Raw genomic sequence first — 5566 nt, 5'->3', positions numbered from 1 at the left:
CACCATGCCCAGCTAATTTTTTGTAATTTTAGTAGAGACGGGGTTTCACCATGTTGACCAGGATGGTCTCGATCTCTTGACCTCGTGATCCACCCGCCTCGGCCTCCCAAAGTGCTGGAATTACAGGCGTGAGCCACCACGCCCGGCAATTTTTTTTCTTTTTTGATATCAAGTCCTGCTCTGTCACTCAGGCTGGAGTGCAGTGGCGCAATCTCGGCTCACTGCAACCTTCACCTCCCAGGTTCAAGCGATTATCTGGCTTCACCCTTCCGAGCAGCTGGGACCACAGGTGCTTACCACACCCTGCTACTTTTTGTATTTTCAGTAGAGACAGGGTTTCACCATGTTGACCAGGCTGGTCTCAAACTCCTAACCTTGTGATCCGCCCACCTCAGCCTCCCGAAGTGTTGGGATTACAGGCGTGAGCCACTGAGCCCAGCCTTTATGTATTTTTAGTAAAGGCAGGATTTCACCATACTGGTCAGGCTGGTCTTGAACTCCTAACCTCGTGATCTGCCCTGAAGAAATTAATTAGATGTCAGTTGACTTCGTGCTTTGTAGTCTTTTTTTTTTTTTTTTTTAAAGACAGAGTCTCACACCAATACAAGGTGAGGTCGGAGTAAAAGTTTAATAAAGTGAATGAAGAAAGCTCTCCGCCACCAGAGGGGAGCCTGAATGGGTTGCCCACTATGAGGCTGGGGTCCAGGGTTTTTATGGATTGGGAAGGGGAAGAAATACGCTTAGTTTGCAGGCTGTCTTGGAGAACTTGTGACTCAGGTTGGCCCGGGACCTTGGCCTGGGACCAATCAGGGGCTAAAGTGTTGATTCACAGAGGCTGCTCAGCTTGGCCCAGGACCTATCAGGAGCTGAAATGAAAGCTTGGCTAAGGACCTTAGCCCAGGAGCAATCAGAGGCTGAAGTGACGATTCATAGAGGCCAGGCTCAGTCAAAAAGGAAAGCAAAGTGCCCACCGGAGCCCAGTGTGTTCATGCCCACAAAAGAAGAAACTCTTTCCTGGTAGCCTGCTGAAAACCGTTTCTATGTCAGGCCATGTTCTCTTATCTGCGTGAGCCAGATGTTTGTGCAAGTTTATCAGAATGGGCTAGAAGTTCTCCTATCTGTGCTGCCACGGGCAAGTCTCCAGGTCCATTCCCCTGTGCGAATTCCTTACTGGTGCTTGCAGCTTGATTTTTTTCCCAGGCTGCTTTTTGTTATTTGGGGATGAGGCACTGACCTGTGGGTTGGGGGCTCTCAGGGGACCCTTCCCTTGCTGTCTACCTAAGGCAAGCTAGCTAACTCCGGTCACCATCACTGATCAGCTAAGACTGACTGTGTTTTACTAGTACACTCACCCACAGGCAAGAGGAGTGTACTGTGGCTAGGCAGGCCCACAAAGGAATTGCACTTGGGAGCACAGAGAATAGACAGGGGGTGTGGGGAGAAGACTGTGTAGTATAAAGATAGGACACTCCTTCTTGTTCCCACAGGAAAATGTGAATCGTTTACTTATTATTTTGTTTTAGACGGAGTCTTGCTCTTGTCCCCCAGGCAGGAGTGCAATGGCGTGATCTCGGCTCACTGCACACTCTGCCTCCCAGGTTCAAGCGATTCTCCTGACTCAGCCTCTCAAGTAGCTGGAATTACAGGTGCCTGCCACCATATCCGGCTAATTTTTGGAGTTTTAGTGGAGACAGGGTTTCACCATGTTGGCCAGGCTGGTCTCGAACTCCTGACATCATGATCCACCCACCTCAGCCTTCTAAAGTGCTGGGAATATAGCTGTGAACCACCATGCCTGGTCTGTGAAAGATTTTTCTTTCCTTTTTTTTGTTTCGAGATAGAGTTTCACTCTTGTTGTCCAGGCTGGAATGCCATGGCACAATCTTGGCTCACTGTAATCTCTGCATCCCAGGTTCAAGAAATTCTCCTGCCTCAGCCTCCCGAGTAGCTGGGATTACAGGCATGTGCCACTACACCTGGCTAATTTTGGGAGGTTTTTTTGTTGTTGTTGAGACAGGGTCTCGCTCTGTTGCCCAGGCTGGAGTGCAGAGGCACAATCTCGGCTCACTGCAACCTCTGCCTCTCAGGTTCAAGCAATTCTCCTGTGTCAGCCTCCTGAGTAGCTGGGATTACAGGCACACACAACCACGCCCAGCTAAGTTTTGTAGTTTTAGTAAAGACAGAGTTTCACCATGTTGGTCAGGCTGGTCTTGAACTCCTGACCACAGATGATCCACCTACCTAGGCCTTCCATAGTGCTGGAATTACAGGCATGAGTCACCACACCCAGCCAATTTTTTGTATTTTTAGTTGAGACGGGATTTCATCATGTTGGTCAGGGCTGGTCCAACATGATGGGAGACTGAGGCGTGTGGATCACCCAAGGTCAGAAGTTTGAGACCAGCCTGACCAACATGGTGAAATCCCATCTCTACTAAAAATGCAAAAACTAAGCCAGGCACAGTGGCTCACGCCTGTAATCCCAGCACTTTGGGAGGCTGAGTTGGGTGGATTACGAGGTCAGGAGTTCAAGACCAGCCTGGCCAAGATGCTGAAACCCTATCTCTACTAAAAGTACAACAAATTAACTGGGCATGGTGGCAGGAGCCTGTAATCCCAGCTACTCGGGAGGCTGAGGTTGCAGTGAGCAGAGATCGTGCCACTGCACTCCAGCCTGGGCAACAGAGAGAGACTCCATCTCAAAAAAAAAAAAAAAAATCAGCTAGGCATGGTGACACATACCTGTAATCCAGCTACTCAGGAGGCTGAGGCAAGAGAATTGCTTGAACCCAGGAGGCGGAGGTTGCAGTGAGCCGAGATGCACCATTGTACTCTAGCCTGGGCAAGAAAAGCGAAACTTCATTTCAAAATCATTTGAAAAAAATTCAACACCACTTCACAATGAAACACTCAATAAATAATTAACAGAAGGGAACTTCTTCAAACTGAATTAAGGCATGTATTAAAAACCTATCACTAATATCATACTTGATCAGGAGACTAAATGCTTTCTCCATCAGATTAGATAAAGATATCATAGCACAGGTCTGTCCTTAAGTCAAAATGAACCATCCAAATAATACTCAGAAATAATGACAAAAAGGGCAAAAAATGAAAATGATTCACGAGACAATACTCTGTGATAAACTTTACATACTTATAAATTGATACCAAATCTTTATTAGCAAAGAAAATGAAGTAAACATTGTGTCATGCCAGAGTGGTTTTCCCCATAATAACGGAAAACAGGACACATATGACAGTTAAGGAATACGCAGAACCTGCCACATTAACACCAGTAAGAAATCTCAATTAAAAGACTCACTTTGCAATGGCCTATTAATCACAGAACAATTAAACACTACATAAAAATCAAACCTACTGGCCGGGCATGGTGGCTCACGCCTGTAATCCAAGCACTTTGGAGGCCAAGGCAGGCGGATTACCTAAAGTCGAGAGTTCAAGACCAGCTTGACCAACATGGTGAAACCCCATCATAAAAAAATAAAATAAAAATTAAACCTACTTACATATTAGAAATAAATTTCAGTTCACCCACAGATCCAACACTCTTTCAAATGGATAGAAAAAAAATGAAAACTAAAATGGCTAGAAAAAAAATTAACTGACTTATGAAAAAACATTTCCTATTAATCCTCAGTACCACTGCTTAAAAGGTATCTATGGAGGCTGGGCGAGGTGGCTCACGCCTGCCCCAGCACTAGAGGGAGATCATCCTGGCCAACATGGTGAAACCCCATCTCTAGTAAAAATACAAATATTAGTTGGGCATGGTGGCACACGCCTGTAGTCCCAGCTACTCAGGAGGCTGAAGCAGGAGAATCGGGGAGACAGAGGTTGCAGTAGCTGAGATCGCACCACTGCACTCCAGCCTGGGTGACAAAAAGAGACTCCGTCTCAAAGAAAAGAAAGCTTATCTATGGAATTCTCACGTTTCCTTGCAAAAGCAGAAACCCATAGTCCAAAGATCCTCTTTTTTTTTGGACACAGTCTTGCTCTGTCACCAGGCTGGAGTGCAGTGGCACAATCTCGGCTCACTGCAACCTCCGCCTCCTGGGTTCAAGTGATTCTTCCGCCTCAGCCTCCCAAGTAGCTGGGACTACAGGCACACGCCACCACGCCCAGCTAATTTTTTTCTATTTTTAGTAGAGATGGGGGTTCACCATGTTGGCCAGGATGGTCTCGATCTCTTGACCTCGTGATCCACCCACCTCGGCCTCCCAAAGTGCTGGGATTACAGGTGTGAGCTACTGCGCCCGGCCTCCAAAGATGCTCTTTAAGGAGGAGCCACAGGGGCCGGGCCTGGTGTCTCACGCCTATAATCCCAGCGCTTTGCCAGGCCAAGGAGGGTGGATTACTTGAGGTCAGGAGTTCAAGACCAGCTTGGCCAATAATGTAAAACCCCATCTCTACAAAAATACTAAAAAATTGTAATCCCAGAAAGTTGGGAGGCCGAGGCAGGGGGATCATGACGTCAGGAGTTCAAGAGCAGCCTGACCAAGATAGTAAAACCCTATCTCTACTAAAAATACAAAAAAATTAGCGAGACATGGTGGCACCACTGCACTCCAGCCTGGGAGACAAAGCAAGACTCTGTCCCAAATTTAAAAAAGGCTGGGCCTGGTGGCTCATGCCTGTAAATGCAGCACTTTGGCAGATGGGCAGGGCGGATCATGAGGTCAGGAGTTTGAGACCAGCCTGACCAACATGGTGAAACTCTGTCTCTACTAAAAATACCAAAAAAAGAAGAATGAGCCACTAATAAATGCAGTATGTTTATAATTTTGCATGATAACTCATTCACAAGTCGTTGAGCATTATACAACAATTTCAGGCTTTCAAAATTACTTGCATTTACAGGATTTCTTCCGAGTGGGAGTTTTCACATGATTAAAATTTTTTAGACAGCATCTTGCTGTCACCCAGACTGGAGTGCAGTGGTACAATCTCCACCCACTGCAACCTCAGCCTCCTAGGCTCAAGCAATCCTCCCCTCCCACCTCAGCTTCCTGAGCAGCTGGAACTACGGGCCAGCAGCATCATCCCTGGCTAACTTTTGTCATTTTTGTATAGATGGGGTTTCACCGTGTTGCCAGGCTGGTCTCAAACAATCCACCCTGCCCCAAGATCCCAAAGTGCTGGAATTACAGGCGAGAGCCACTGTGCACAGCCCATGTGATTTTTAATAATTGTTAAAACTGAAAAGTTTCTTGCATTTTCCAAACTAATGACATTTCCATCCAGGGTGTATTCTTCGATTCAGCATCTCCAGTGTGCACTCGCATGTGTCTGAATGGGGATGAGAGCAGTAAGTGCTTTGGCATATTCTGTACTTTTCTACAATTTTTCTCCAGTATGAGTCCTTTTATGGCTTTCAGTAGAACTGGGGTATCTGAGGACTTGACTACATTCTTTGGATTTTTTTCCAGTGAGTCTTTTCATGTCTTTGGAAACTAAATGCATTCTCATATTCCTTACATTCATAGGATTTCTCTCCTGTATAAATGAGTTATTTCTCTCTCTCTCATTTTTTTTTTTTTTAAAT

At 46.2% G+C, this 5566-nt stretch overlaps 1 protein-coding gene across 1 annotated transcript in view; it reads right to left on the bottom strand.

Moving 5' to 3' along the window:
- The window catches only part of ZNF101 (zinc finger protein 101), a 24654-nt gene that overhangs the window by 7803 nt on the left and 11285 nt on the right, over positions 1-5566 (bottom strand). The gene's annotated exons all lie outside the window — the stretch shown is intronic.

This window comes from Cebus imitator, unplaced genomic scaffold, assembly GCF_001604975.1.
Source record: "Cebus imitator isolate Cc_AM_T3 unplaced genomic scaffold, Cebus_imitator-1.0 Scaffold280, whole genome shotgun sequence".
Classification (NCBI taxonomy): Eukaryota; Metazoa; Chordata; class Mammalia; order Primates; family Cebidae; genus Cebus; species Cebus imitator.
Note: the sequence above shows the minus strand (reverse complement) of the source record. Positions and strands in the feature narration are given on the sequence as shown.